The sequence below is a fragment of the Tachyglossus aculeatus genome, chromosome 12, assembly GCF_015852505.1.
Source record: "Tachyglossus aculeatus isolate mTacAcu1 chromosome 12, mTacAcu1.pri, whole genome shotgun sequence".
Classification (NCBI taxonomy): Eukaryota; Metazoa; Chordata; class Mammalia; order Monotremata; family Tachyglossidae; genus Tachyglossus; species Tachyglossus aculeatus.
Window position 1 is genome coordinate 7,139,795 of NC_052077.1, and position 8,106 is coordinate 7,147,900.

Genomic DNA, 8,106 nt, shown 5'->3' on the forward strand with positions numbered 1-8,106 from the left:
ACAGATGAGGTAACTGAGACACAGGTAAGTGAAGTAACTTGCCCAAGGTCACACAACAGACAAGTGGCTGAGCGGGGATTAGAGCCCATGGCCTCTAACTCCCAAACCAGGGCTCTTTGAACTGAGCCATGCATGGATAAGTTAAGTGACCTGCCCAAGGTCACACAGCCGGTAAGAGTAAGAGCAGGCATTAGGGCCCAGGTCCTCAGATTCCTAGGCTCTTCCCATTAGTCCACACTGATTCTCCTTAAACATGGAGTTCTTCGAGAACTCAACAAACACATTATAGGAGAAGTGACTTTCCATTATCCTTTTCCCTCTTTTTTTTTTAATGGTATTTGTTAAGCACTTACTGTGTATCGGACACTGTACAAAGTGCTGGGATAGGTACAAGTTACTCAGGTTGGACATAGTTCATGTCCCACAGGGAACTCTCAGTCTTAATCCCCATTTTACAGATGAGGTAACTGAGACACAGAGAAATTAAGTGACTTGCCTCAGGTCAAACAGCAGACAAGTAGTGGGACTGGAATTAGAACCCAAGTCCTTCGGACTCACGATTCCGTGCTCTATCCACTAGGCCATGCTGCTTTCCCTTCTTAGAGTCAGTTTTCCAAATAAGGATGCATCAAATGTATCTCTCTAAAGAAGCAGCGTGGCTCAGTGGAAAGAGCGCGGGCTTGGGAGTCAGAGGTCATGGGTTCTAATCCCAGCTGCACCACTTGCCAGCTGTGTGACTTTGGGCAAGACACTTAACTTCTCTGTGCCTCAGTACCCTCATCTGTAAAATGGGGATTAAGACTGTGAGCCCCACATGGGACAACCTGATTACCTTGTATCCCCCCAGTGCTTAGTACAGTGCTTTGCACATAGTAACTGCTTAACAAATACCATTATTATTATTATTATTCATCTACCTGCTTTTCTCAAACAGCTTTTGTTCCAAACAGAGAGATATTCCACCACTGGACAGCAGTCCAATGCCTTCTGATTTGATATTTCCTCTTCTAGTGTAGACCCCAGACTATTCTTCCAATCAAGAGTCCCCCTTCGTTCTAGGGGAAAAAAAAGGCTCCTTAAATGTTTTTTACCCAGATTTTCTTACATGTAACAGACATTTTTCTTGGAAATTTTCTCTAAGTAGGAGATTTCTATTTAAAAGGAAAAGAGAGGAGCAGGATTATATAGTCATTCATTCATTCATTCAATCGTATTTATTGAGCGTTTACTGTGTGCAGAGCACTGTACTAAGCGCTTGGGAAGTACAAGTTGGCAACATACAGAGACGGTCCCTACCCAACAGTGGGCTCACAGTCTAGAAGGGGAAAAATATGGAATGCTTCACAAATTTGCATGTCATCCTTGTGCAGGGGCCTTGCTAATCTTCTCTGTATCATTCCAATTTTAGTATATGTGCTGCCGAAGCGAGCACATGCCTATCAATATTTGGAGAAGATCTTAAGGATGGAACTTTATGTGTGGAAAGACCATGGTCCTGAGAGTCAGGGGACCTGGGTTCCAATTGCTGTGAGAGCTTGGGCAAGTCACTTAACTTCTCCGTGCTTCAGTTCCCTCAACTTTATGGGGATTCAATATCTAGTCTACCTCTAACTTAGACTTTGAGCCCTATGTGGGACAGGGACTGTGTCCAATTGATAAAACTTGTATGTACCCCAGTGCTTAAAACAGGGCTTTACAGCTAGTACGTGCTTAAACAAATACTATTTGCAATAGAGCATGAAAAATATGAGTTCATCTTTATATAATTGTCCTTCATAATAGAAGACACCACTGACTGTGAAGTTTGTGTGTGTATGTGTGTGCGTGAGTGTGTGAGAGAGAGAGCGCCATTGCTGGACTCACAGTCTCAGCCACACTGGACACACCAAAATGGATGGTTTTTGTTGCATGGTTTTGCTTTGTGTTTGCAGCTCCTGGTGCCAATTTCTCTTTAGCTTCCTTGTATCTTGTTGCTTCTGAGTCTTTTTGTTAAAGACATTCCTTTCTTGATAGGAATATACCATGATGTTCTATCCTTGGCACCTGAGTCAGTCTTTCACTGGGGTGGCCCATTGTCTGAGGTTTTCTTTAGCTGAGTCTTTAAAACTTTTCCTTTGTCTTTTTTGCTTTTGGTTTACCAAATTCAGTTCTCCATACAGTAGTTGTTTGGACATCTTGCTGTCATTCATTCTTCTCTGGTATGCCTCCCAGCATAGCAGTGCAGAGGTGAACCTAGCTTTGTCTGTCCTGCTCTGCCACTTGTATGCTGTGTGATCTTAGACAAGTCATTTCACTTCTCTGTGCCTCAGTTACCTCATCTGTAAAATGGGGTTTGAAACTGTGAGCTCCATGTAGTACAGGGACTGTGTCCAACTGGATTTGCTTGTACCAGTCCAGTGAGCACTTAACAAATACCATCATCATTATTATTATTATTTGATGTTAAGGAGACTGACTACATTTCAGAATTTAATTGGGATTTTAGTCTTGACATTTAATATTGACTTTGGCCCAGAAAAGATGCTGATGTTACTGTTCAAGGAGCCTGCTGAAGCACCTGTTTGGGTCGAGAACTCCCAGCAAAAGAAAAGGTTAAACAGCACTGCATTTTCTCTAGACTGTAAGCTCACTGTGGGCAGGGAATCTGTCTGTTAGATTGTAATATTGTGCTCTCTCAAGCACTTAGTACAGTGCTCTGCACACAGGAAGGTCTCAATAAATGTGATTGATTCACTGCAGACATTTAGTTTAGCCTCTAAGCTGATACCCTGATGCTCCTACACTCTGACAGTATCCCAAAGGATGTGCTGGGTTTTTGGTTTTTTTAATTTCATTTTTGACTGTTCTTTTGCTTCAGTGTGCAGTTCATTGCACTGCCTAGGTAACTCTGTGGTGCCAATATACACTTTAAATTGTGAAACAGGTTTCCCTGGTTTAGACTAATATATCATCAGCCCTTAACATTTGGCTGATACGTTAATAAATCCTTGTGAATGTCATAAAAGTGGTTTGGAGAAGTCTGTTAAATACCTAAAAGAATCCTCATTTCCTTGTTTGCAAAACAAGTTTTTCTGACGTTCTAGAATAGAAAATGAACAGAACTAGAGATCCATTTTTAGAAATCATAGAATTAACATGGGCTGTTGTTATGAGCCCATAGTAAAGCAGGTTCATCTGATGTTTCAAGAATAAGCTATTTCAGTTTCAGTGGGGAAAATCCTAGTATCTTTCTATGGAGAATAAAGAAAAGCTCACAATTAAATCTGTTATGTTTTACTTTTCCTGGGTTCTAACCCCAGCTATACTATGCCCCTGTTGTGTGACCTTGGGCAAGCCATTTAACTTCTCTATTCCTCAGTTTCCTCATTTGTAAAATGGGAATACCTGTTCTCCCTCCTCCTTAGACTGTGAACCATGAGGGACAGGGACTGTGTTTGGTCTGATTTTATCTTTACTGGCCTTAGTTCAGTACTTGACACACAGTGCTTAACAAATACCACTACTACTACTACTGTTATTATTATTATTATTATTATTATTCAAATTAATACAGAGGGGTATTTCATCTGTATTTTCTGATATGGTGACCTAAACTATAACATCACTGAGAAGCAGTGTGCCCTAGTGGATTCAGAAGGCCCTGTGTTCTAATTCCAGCTCCTCCTCTTGTCTGCTGTGTGACCTTGGGCAAGTCACTTAACTTCTCTGTGCCTGTTACCTCATCTGTAAAATAGGGATTATGACCCTGAGTTCTGTGCAAGACAGGGTCTTTGAACAACCTGATTAGCTTGAATCTAGTCCAACACTTAGTGCAGGGGTTAACAAATACCATGAAAAAACATTGTGGAACAAGTTAGTTTTGAAATCTTTGCCCCAAGCTATTCCTTTCAGGTGCATTGATTGTTCATTTGTATTCTATATAAATCTCAATGCCTTGTTTCAACTCATATTTTCAACCTCTGTAGGCTAAACTGGATAATTTCTCCATTCTTTCCTATATTTATTATTTATTTCCAGGAGAAGTCAATGAATGCCATGTATTTCTTTTTTCCAGATGACTAGAAAGAAATTTGAGCACATCCAGACTTCCTGGTCCCATAAAACGTTAGATACCTTTCTTCACTTTATCAGTTTATATTATCAATTTTTGATCGCACACACGCTAACTCATATAACAGGTGTAAGTCCAGACGGATTAATTTTTGTGTGACTTCATGACATATCAAGAGATCTATTGTTTGATGTGGCTTTTTTTTTCAAGGTATATGAAAAATCACTGATTAGTTATTTCTCCCAGGATGATCAAAATTCATTCAATCATATTTATTGAGCGCTTACTATGTGCAGAGCACTGTACTAAGTGCTTCATCAGAAGCATTTAGTGAGTACTTTTCTTTTTAATATGAGGGGCTCTTTACAGTCTTAGATGGAGGTTTGTCAGTCATTCTTGATGTGACACTCCCTGACAGTGTGCTAACTGCTTGGGACAGGACAATAGATGTAAAACACACAGTCCTTTCTCCTCATCTTCCTTCCCATATCCTGTTCTCCACTAAGTTTATCATCACAGTGCTCGGCACATAGTAAGCACTTAACAAATACCACTGTTATTATTATCCTCCAAATCTCTGAAGCCCACAACTTTGACATCATTCTTGACTCCTTCCTATCTGTCAAGCTCCAGTCTAATGCACTTTTTGGGGAAGAAGAATAATTGTTTTCCTCAAATGTCATTCAAAAAGTCCTCAAAAGTCTTCAATGGTTGTTCGTGCTTCTCCACATCAAACGTAAACTGCTGACTGTTGGCTTACTCAGTCAGCTCTCTCCTTCCTAATTATCCACTCTCTTCTCAGATTACACCCCAATCTTCATTCTCCGCAAGCCAACCTACTCACTGTGCCTCGGATCTCTTGTTTGCATCCTTCCCTCAGTCTGGAACCTCCTCCCACTTCAAATCTGCCAGACCTCAACTCTCCCTATCTCCAAAGCCTTTCTGAAATCATACCATCTCCAGGAAAATTTGCCCATTTAAGTTCTCTTCCTCCACCCCCAACTATTTCTGTACCACCTATGCACTTGTATGCTCACAATCTCCCACAGCATGTCTGTACGTATCAATTTACAAACCCTAGTATTTAAGTATCAACTTGTTTATAATCCCTTCTGCTTCTTCCTCCTATCTGTGTTTATTTCCTATGTTAGATGGTAAGCTCCCTGAGGGGCAGCAATCATGTCTAATAACCCAAGTACTTAGTATAGTGCTCTGCACAAGTAGGTGTGCAAATATTCCTGCTTCCCTGCCAGTTTACAATCTAACTGGGATATTCATTCGTTCATTCAGTCGTATTCATTGAGCGCTTAATGTGTGCAGAGCACTGTACTAAGGGCTTGGGAAGTACAAATCAGCAGCGTATAGAGATGGTCCCTACCTAACAACAGGTTCACAGTCTAGAAGATAGGTAATACAAAGTAATGTACAGTAGTGGGAGCAGAGGGAATGTGTCGAAAGCCTATGTAGGTCTAATTTTACAGGAGAAGCAGGATAAGACATTCATTCATTCAATCGTATTTATTGAGCGCTTACTGTGTGCAGAGCACTGTACTAAGCACTTGGGAAGTACAAGTCGGCAACATACAGAGTCGGTCCCTACCCAACAACGGGCTCACAGTCTTGGGCCTGGTCACTGTGGCAGAAGGTATCTGAGCATCTTTGACTTTCTTAGTGAATTACAGGCTCATTACTGATACATATTACAAATATAAATAGCTTTCTCATCTCGTCTTGTAATTCTGAAAAGCTAGCAAATCAATCTGGTCTAAAACTATTCTATTCACGATTCCATTATCATTTTGCTCCTTAATGATTTTTCTCTTTGTGATTGTGGTGTTTGGTAAGTGTTGAGGTTGTGCCCAGCACTGTACTAAGTGCTGTGGTAGAGGCAAAATAATCAGGTCTGACACATTCCCTACTCCCATGAGACCCGCAGTCCAAGGGGGAGGGACAGCATTCTTATTCTCCCTTTGGACACTTGGGGAAGTTGATTCACAAGCCTTCCCAACTGAAATCTAGGCCACACCCTTGCCACTTTGACTTGGCAAAATAATAATAATGGTATATGTTAAGCACTTAACTATGTCCCTGGCACTGTGCTAAGCGCTGGGCTTGATACAGGCAAATCGGGTTGGACACAGTCCTGTCCCATGTAGGGCACACAGTCTCAATCCCCATTTTACAAATGAGATAACTGAGGCCCAGAGAAGTGAAGTGACTTGCCCAAGGTCACACAGCAGACACATGGCCAAGTTGGGATTAGAACCCATGACCTTCTGGCTCCCAGGCCCATCATCTCTGATGGTGGTTGGAGGCTGTGCTATAGACCACTTGAGGACTCCAAGTCTTTTTGAGCGCTCTTGTTAGACTCTGGAAATCTCTTGGGTTGATTTTGATGCTTTTATGTTTCCAGTTGTGTGTCATTAGCTTGCCTTTGATACTCCATGATTTCCTCTCTATTTCAAGCGGCTAGTCTTGACGTTTCTTTTATCTGGCATTATTTAATGGTGGACAGTTCTTCTCTGATTCTGTGGCCCATTATTACACTTCCCTGTCCTTTTGTAAGCTCTTTTAGGGCAGAGACCTTTTACTTTTGACACACTCTTCCAAGTGCTCAGCGTAGTGCTTGGTTCACGATTGTGCTCAGTGAATAGGGTTGATTGATTTCAACCTGAAGTAGAAATTCTCAGTTATTTATCAAAACCAAAGAGAAGTAAGATGATTCCACTCTTATAAATCATAAGCAATGCATCATCACCTGAAAATTAAACTCAAAGTAAGCATATTAGTGGTAGTAAAAACTAAAGCCTTAGTCTGAGACTGAGGATAATTGTTTCCATATTTTACCCTTATATCGGACTGGGTATAACCCACCTTCTTCAGTCTAAGTGATGGAATGATTGAGTTGCCAAATTGAACTCCTCTCTGCAGACATTATGCTTTTCTGTGTTTACAAATCACTGCTTTATTGTGAGCTATGAGCATTTAATGGAGTAGGCTGTAAACTTTTTGTGGGCAGGGATTGGGTCTATAAACTCTTGTATTGTACTTTTCCAAGTACAGTGCTCTATACACAGTAAGTGCTCAATAAACACCATTGATTGACTGAAATGAGGAATGCTATCTAGTTAAGGAATAATTTTCAGTAATATTGACTCAATTTTCCTTCTCTCCCCTCCTCCTCACCTCAGGACTTCCCAAAACACAGAATAGCCCATATTATTAAAAATATCAAAAATAGATGTCTGCTTGCATTATGGGAGCTCCTAGTGTATGTACTTTATACCTGAGGAAATTCATAAGTAATTTTTCAAAATTAATAAGAAATCTGTTCTCATGTTCATCATAGCATGAACTACAGATGTAACTTAGATAAGGATGAATATTTTTTCCAGGAACTTCTTACAACTTATATAGTTGCTGGGCACTTCATAACAAAAATACTGTACTTCCAGGAAACCAACGCTAATAATAGGGGAAGATGAGAGAAAAGTAGTCCTAGCAGGGAATACGACACTCCCTTCTCCCACTTCCTTTGGCGTCATCCTGACTTGCTCCCTTGGTCCTTCCCCCATCGCCCCCCCACAACCTCCCAGCCCCAAAGCACTTATGTACAAATCTATGATTTATTTGTACTGATGCCTCTCTCCCCACAACTAGACTGGAAAATCATTGTAATAATAATTATGGTATTTGTTAAGCTCTTACTATATGTCAAGTGCTGGGGTAGATACAAAGTAATTAGGTTGTCCCACGTGGAGCTCCCAGTCTTAATCCCCATTCTACAGATGAGGTAACTGAGGCATAGAGAAGTTAAGTGGCTCACCCAAGGTCACATAGCACACAAGTGGCGGAGCTCGGACTAGAGCCCATGTACTCTGACTCCCAAGCCAGTACTCTTTCCACTAAGCCTCACTGCTTTCACTTTTTGAAAGTATTGCCCCCAAAGACAGCAAGCAGGATTGATTAATTCTTTATCAAAATGGTCATCCACCCTTTAGCATCCAAGAGCATGGGCCCAGGAGTCAAAGTTCCTGAGTTCCAATCCCTTTCTC

General features: G+C 41.0%; 1 non-coding gene across 1 annotated transcript; it reads right to left on the reverse strand.

Annotated features, from left to right (window-relative positions):
• Positions 1 to 1,325: 1,325 nt before the first annotated feature.
• Positions 1,326 to 1,432, reverse strand: LOC119935909. Its single transcript, XR_005453507.1, has one exon. It is a non-coding gene; the product is annotated as a U6 spliceosomal RNA (small nuclear RNA).
• Between the last annotated feature and the right edge of the window lie 6,674 nt (positions 1,433 to 8,106).